We start from the raw sequence: 8,016 nt of genomic DNA on the forward strand, positions 1-8,016 counted from the left end.
AAATGCTATATATATTAGACCCTCCAGAAAAACGCGGGCAAAAATCCTTGATTATGCGGGCTAAAATCCTTGATTATGCGAATAAATATGCAGGGTTTTTATGCCATTTTATGTGGGGAAAATGCAGAAAGTTGCAAAGTATGCGAATAGTTGTGAAATATGCAAAAATATGCGCGATTCACCTGCCGTCTGCCGCGGAGGGATGTGTCCTCTAATCAGACACTGGGGCTGCTGCGGGGTTACTGGACTGACAGCCTGTGCTTTGGGAGGGGGAGAAGCTCACAGCAGCACCTGCTGCTTGTTGAGGACAGTAACTGCAGAATGATCCGAGTTTTCCTGCCAGTCTCCAAAACAGCAGAAAAAGTTGCTAGATTTGTGGCTAGTCGCTTTTGACAAAAAACAGTCGCTAGGACGCTTTGGAAAGTCGCTAGAATTAGCGAGAAAGTCGCTAAGTTGGCAACACTGGCGCCGCGCTCCGCATCAGCTCGTGCTTCTAGTGTGTGTGTGAATGCATGAACTGATGACGTCAGGCCGGGCGTCATATAAAAACTCACTCACAATTCCATTTATATCGGTTATAGTTTTCTCATTTTATGCGGAAATTGTGAAATCAAGCGGGACTCGCATATTTTTCTTTTTTTCCGTGGAAATGTGAGATTCCTGCTGGAATTATGTGCTGTTTTGTGGGGATTATGCGGCCTTTTGGGAAATAATTGACCCCTGCATAATCAGCGGCATTTTGGTGATTAATGCGGGAATTCATGCGATCGCATAATCGCGTTTTTCTGGAGGGTCTAATGTATATAAACTGACTGAACCAAAATACCATTTAACTGCAGTCATGGCAACTGAGCAGAATTAAGCCAAATTGCTGACACACTAGTTAGCATTTAGCTGGTAAAGAATACTGATATTGAAGCTAAAGCAAAAGGTAACTTACATTCATCAGGTGAAATGAGGACAGGACTATAAATTAATGCCAAGTTGCTGCGTGAATTTTAATGAGAACATTGCAGATAATTGCAGTATGATGAACTTCTGACCCTTCGCCTCCCTGAATGCTGCCTCCTCACCCACACGAACATCTCGCCTCCCATTTGCTGTTATTAGCGCTGATTGAGCTTGAGACATTTCCTTGTCTTTATTGCGGGTGAAAAACAAGAGAAAATGATGTGATTAAAGCCCATTGATTGTGAGATGTCTTCACGAGACATTGAGGGGAGCTCTCGAGTGCCTGCCGACGCCTCATTTGTAGCGAAGAGGAGGAGATAATGGATTCCATCTCCTGCCTCCTTTATGGCTCGTGACAGAGTTGGGGCGTCATCAGCTTGATTGTCGCCGGTCAGCTGTGACTCTCTGCTCCATCCTGACATCTTTGAGCAGCTATAGGAGCCTTTTCTTTCTTTCTTTTTTATTTAGTGTTTGCTGACAGCCAGTGAATAGACACACCCCGCTTCCAGATATTTAAGCTAATGAAAGGAGAAATTTGCCAGACCATGATATGATACCTCTGCTTCCATTAGCTTTATTAGGACTGAGTGCAAAATGACTTCCAATTAGAGTTTCCTAGACAACACGCTGCCTATGCATAATAATCTTTGTCTCTCAACCCCCGCTTTTGCTCCCACTGTTTTTGCACTTGTCAGGAAACTGTTTTGCCTCTCCCTTGGCCTTTCAGAGGTAATTTTGTATGCAGCTACGTCTGGGCTATTGAGAAAGGCAATTTGTTTCTTTCCTTCTATGTGCAGAAGAAAAAAAGAAAAAAAAATGCACATGAATCCTCTGCATGTGTAGTCAGGATGTATTTGGGGCTTCTTTTTTGTTGTTTGCACTTTGCTTCAGTTAGCGACTGGGGGTTGTTATTTACGACATCGTTCCCAAAAGATTATTTCTGACGTGAGAGGAAGCGCGGAGATGAAAAGCAGCACGATGTCTCACATGAACCAGGCGCCTGGCAGCCGGCACGCTGTGCTCGAGATGCCGCGTCCCGTGGAACACAACATCTGTTTCCATTAGGTCCGATTACAGCAGCATCCCGTCTCAGAATACATCAACCCGGCTCGGGCGTTATAGGCGTCGCATGCTGATGACTTCACTTCCCATCTGCCACAGCTTGAGTAATGGCAAAAGGGAAAATGTCCAATTCATTGGAGAGTGAAATGCAATCACATAATCTCTCACAGTGGAAGCACATCAAGCTGCGGCGCTAAATCTAAGGGGTTTTTTTCTTTCTTTTCCCGAGGATCGCAACACAGCGACTTGAGTTCGAGAAGCTGTCTACACAGGCTTTACTCAACTTATCCCTGAATTTGGAAGCTGAGGGGCGAAAGCTGCCCGGAAAATAAAGACTTTAACAGCTTGCGTTATGTGTTATGAAAAGAAGAAGGGGGTGCAGCTTATTTTGAAGTAATTCAGTTGACCGTTTGCCACATCATTTCCCATAAAACAGCTTTTGAACCAAAACTGCATATGGCAGGTCTGTCAAACTTTGGATTTCATGGCCTGCACAGGATTGCAATAAGAGCAATAATCTAGATTTTAAAAATCTCTGTTTTACCCCAGATGACATACTAAGTGCATCTAGCAATACTTTCAAAACTAAGATGCACTTCATGTTGTGTTATTCAGTTTGGGCTAACATTAGCACCTCTGGTCTACTCTTTATTGGATTATAGGACACTTACTCTCCAGCAACCCCACACAGGTTGACACAAGACATCTTAATGTTACCTAATTGTAATTTAGTCCTCATTATACAAACTTCTTCTATTGGATAATTCCAGTTAACTTCAATCTGCCCTGTTTCCCTGTTATTGTGGCTCCACTGGTGATGGTAACTTTGCATTCTCCTTTTATGGCGTAGCTTCGGGGAAACAAGGAGTTGCACAAAACATGAAGCAAAAAGGGTGAGATTCCTGCAGTTTAATGAAAATGTGATTTGTGACATGTTTTTCAACTGTTGGACTTTTTAATGTAATTATGTGAGCTAAGCAGTCAAACAAGATTCGATAGTTTTAAATGTTTCCAAAGTAATAGAAGTAGGACTATACATTACAGTAAAAGAACAATGTTTTTTCCCCACTTTCACATCTCTGCAAAACAAAAGGCGTTCGAGTGGAAATCCAGCCCTTTTTATGGTGTTAAATTCATAGACTGTTTCTTCTTATACAGTCTGTAGTTAAATTACACTGTGCAAGAATGGAAAGCTTGTCAGCAACAGTAACTAAGAGGACTGAAGTTTAGAAGGTCACTTTGCAAATTCTTTCTGTAGGTGTTGAAAAATTGCTGTTTGCAAAGCTAGACATTTCATTTCAGGAGCAATCATTTCAAAACCTTGATCTTTGACCATGTTAGCAATCTATAGATCCTCTGAACATGATGCTGTACGCTGTCAAAACAGATGCCGTCCGGTTATCTTTTTAAAAAGTCTCAAACTATAACTGCCAGACAAGGACAAAAATATCCACCAGCAGACCCCAGACAGGTGCAGGCCTGAGAGTAGAACCACTGTGTCATTGCAAACCTTGGCCAGAGGCTCTCTGTGGAGGCCTGATTGACTGAGGCACGGTTTAATGATGCTACTGTGTAATGATGGTTGGCATGAAATGATGCTATTTGTATGCAGCGGACGCACCTACCTTGTGTTTATGGCATGAAATACCACGGCCGCTTCCTCTCCACCTCATTTTGTCCGCTGCAGCATATAGGCAGATAATAAGAATTCAATATATGTACAGTCGGAGTAAATACTCGTCAAAGTTAGGCTCCAATCTAAAAAGTGTTTATTAAAAAAAACCAGTGGGAAAGCTGCTGCAAACGCTTGAATTTCACAGCCTGTTCCATTAAATGATGGTGAGGTAATGATACGTAGCGTAACATCCATATGTCCTATGGAGCTTTGTTGTATTTACATCTAAAATGGAGAGTAAGTTGGTCATTTGAGCAAGCAGCTTATTATATTTCACTGTAACTGTAGGATCTAGTGGTTGTAGTGATTATAAGCAAATATGTTTAGTAGCAAAGTAGTAAATTAGGTGTATTTGTTATGAAGCCACTAAGTTTGCGAATGGAGGAGGTTGGGGTGAATTGACAGGTTGGCAAAACATTGGACTTGGACTTAGACGACCCAGTCTCTCCAAAATTTTGTTTTTATGCAACTTTCATGGGAGTAGAAATGGCATTTGTCCTGTAAATAGTTCAAATATATGTTTAAAAAATGGTCAGTTGTTCAGTAAACCTCCCACTAGAGTTGTCTAATCATAGCCTAACAGCTGGCACAAAGTGTGGCAGGTCTGTCAAAAAGCACCTTGTATGAAAAGGAACAATATTTGAAATTTAAAACATCTAAATGATATCATCTTATTTTAGCATTTCCATAATCAAAAACAGCCTCAAAGTGTACCATGCTAATGTAAGCCTCAAACATTAGCATGTCTGCTAACTAGTTACTCCAAGTTGAAACTGAGCATCAGTCAAACATGGTGTTTACAGACAGTGGTTGAAAGTAACTAAGAGTAAAACATGTTTCTAAAATTTATACTTAACTATGCTTTTACTTGAGTATATCTCAACTTTTAGCACTCCTCTGCTTCTGTTTTGCTGTATTTTGAACATTTTTACCTGGCAGAAACATACAACAGGCAATAACTGGATTCTCAGTTATGGTTTGAGGGAAATGTATTTTCTTTTACCAGATTGCATTTGTGACGTACCCTAAATATGTGCTAAATCTTTTTCTTTCTTTACTGTTACTTCCTTTCAGCCAACCAATATGATTTAAAATAATAGATGGGGCGGACTGGTCACCATGGTAACACAAACTGGAGGAGATGTTTTGAAAGTGTTGCATTTTAACCCAAACCAGGATAACTTACTAATTTTGGTGCCTCAGCTTAAAAAAGTGTCTCACAAATAGTTATCTCTGTGAAAGTGTTGACCAAAATGATATGTTTCTAAACAAAACCAAACAGCAATGAAAATCAAACTTGAAAGTTATCCTTTTCGATTTCTTTACATGTATTCTCTGGTTCTTTCAAACTGAAAGCCTTTTCTATCATGTCACAGATGAGAAAACACATCTTCAAAGTGAAATTATATGTCTTTGAACACTCAGCTGAAGAGAAATGGAATCTTTGGGAGACAACGACGTCCTTTTTACTTTGTTATTAACCAACAATCAACATTACTTTTAACAACGAGTGCTCTTTAACTCTGTATATGATTGGAACCAGGACAATGATTTTATTTTAATCTTTCTCCAAACTTAACAAAGTTGTTTTTCTGCCTAAAACTAATTTGGATTGATCAGGCCAACCTTGAGCCAGGCAGTGACTCCACTGTGCCTTCTTCTTCGACTGTGTTGGAGATCTATCAGTCTTTCTGACCTGTAATCCCAACTTGTATAAGCGATCTCCCCAGTTTCTGTCCTGTGAGGCCTCTGGTTCCACCTCCAATGATGGATGTCTTCCCCACTGCAAGCATTTATCTGCTCATTCTTCTGCTGCTCCCTCCATGTGCTCTTCCCACCGGACTGCCAGCTCCGACGTTCTGATGGTCTTGATCCGCAGGAAACCAGGAGGTCTGTTCTCAGTGTGGTGCTGATGAAGTCCTTTGGGAAAATGAGTTGCTGCCTAGCGTCTGCTGTTACGTCGCAGTCTGCTGTCGTGTACAACAAGCTGCTGCTGTGGGCGCTGGAGACCTAAACTCTGCTCTTAGTGAAGTTAAACTTACTCTTTAGACTGTGCAGCAACTGCCAAAACAGTACACCGAGAAACTGTGAATAGTGTCCCACCTCTGTGCTATGGCAGACAGCTGGGAAACCAAGTGTGACAGTGTGAGTGCAAAGAACAGCAGGAAAGACTAAATTACTGCATAGAAGTGTGAATTTCTGATGTGATTACAGATATACTGATAATTATTTTACAGGTTAGAGGAGAGGCAGACATTCAAAAGCAACACTTAAACATATCTATGAGGATACTGCATTTAATTGTATCATGAGCGACAGTCTGATGCAGCAACAATTGATCAGAGACCTTGTAGCATCTGCAGTCATCACCATCATACAGTGAGGGCAGTTATGCCACCATTATAAGCTTCTCATGTCACTTTCCTTAAAAGAAAGTATACGCTTTGAAATCCTTTTTCAAGTATGAAGTCAAAAGTAACTTTGAAATATGGTTAATTATGTGGGAGGAATGGATCAAGGCCTGCTTTTCTTCACAAGCGGCTGAACATTGCCCTTTGCAGAGTAACCATGACATGCAGCCGGTATACAGAGAGCTGTCGATTATGAAGAGTGAACAGCTTTGCTTCCCACAGAAATTAGACTGTAATGACGTCAAGACAACTGGCACTCATACCTGAAGGAGAAAGGTAGAAGTTCTCACAAAAGCCTGAGTCTAGATGCTCAGAGAGAATCAAAGAATTAGCGAGGTCACTGTTCAAGTTTGAAAAATACATATACAGATGCATTATGTAGAAAAAGTAATATTTTATCAGAGAAATAATTAACATTTGCAACTTTTTCTCACAAGTAATAAATATTAGATATACAGTTGTGCTCATAAGTTTACATCATCTGGACAAATTTGTGAAATATTGTCCTTTATTTATAGCAAATATGTTTGTTAATGGAAACATTTTTCTTTTATTTAGGGCTGGTGTTCAGACAAAGCTATTTATTGTCATGCAATTGTATTTGCTCTGATCATTCACGTTTTCCTTAAAGAATGGAGCACATTTTACAAATTCTGCCTGGGTATGTAAACTTATGAGCACAACTGTAATATCTTTTAGTTTATATCGGTTCTGACATCATTTCATCCACAGAATTTTCAGGGAAGGTCAGAAGTGACACAAGGACCACCTCATTAGATTCTGACAGTGATGCGGCTTATAGTCTGGATCATTTGTTAAAGATTTCCATATCATTGCGAGATAGCGGCAGAGCGTCACTGTAACCATGACTATGACTATGAAAATGTGATCAGGACATCTCTGCTGAAGACCAAACCAAGAATCCTGCCAAAGTACAGAACTTCATGTGTCTTATCTCTGACTGGAATGCTGCCACTGTTCTTCATCTGAGCAGTAAGTGATGTTTGTTGGACTAAACAAAATTTCTAAACTAATTCCACGAAAAGCTCTCACTGGCCTAATAATGATTATAGTGAGGCCTGCTGTCAGACTGCACTGCCTCTGACAGTGTTACCCCATCAGTGTTCCACTGGGATGTGGTAAAACTGTCATTTCAGCTACTTGTATCTGCGATCCCGTTCTTTCGGTCACTACCCAGAGCTCATGACCATAGGTGATGGTTGGAACGTAGATGGACTGGTAAATCGAGAGCTTCGCCTTACGCCTCAGCTCCCTCTTCACCACAACAGTCCGATACAACGCCCACATTACTGCTGACGATGCACTGATCCTCCTGTCCACCTCACACTCCATTTTCCCATCACTCGTGAACAAAATCCCTAGATACTTGATCTCCTTCACTTGGAGAAGCAACTCCCCCCCAACCCAAAAGGAGGAATCTGCTGGTTTCCAGCAGAGAACCATGGCCTCGGGCTTGGAGGTGCTGACCTGCGCTGTTCCTCGTCCGACCAGTAAATGATGTTTATTGAACTAAACAAACTTTCTAAAGTAATTTCAAGAAAAAGCTCTCATTGTCCAAATGATGATTATAGTGAGGCCTATTGGCAGACTGCACTACCTCTGAATCAGATGGACCAAACCTGCTGAGGAGGCACTGTGGAGTTTGTATTAATTCAGATGTTGAAAAGCTGCCCGATAGGAAGGATTTAATCAGGGATGGAAGAAAAGATGCAAATCAAAACCAAGTCCAGTTGTGATGCACTGACAGTGACAGCAGCTTGTTATTATAATGTAAAAAAAAAAAAAAAGGACTATTTTTCAATGAGACAGCGACAAATTATAAACTTTTCCAAGATCTTCATGAATACTTCATGAGAAAGATTGCAACCTGTGGAGAAAGAAAAGACAGTGATACTC

This window comes from Acanthochromis polyacanthus, chromosome 7 (assembly GCF_021347895.1).
Source record: "Acanthochromis polyacanthus isolate Apoly-LR-REF ecotype Palm Island chromosome 7, KAUST_Apoly_ChrSc, whole genome shotgun sequence".
Taxonomy (NCBI): Eukaryota; Metazoa; Chordata; class Actinopteri; family Pomacentridae; genus Acanthochromis; species Acanthochromis polyacanthus.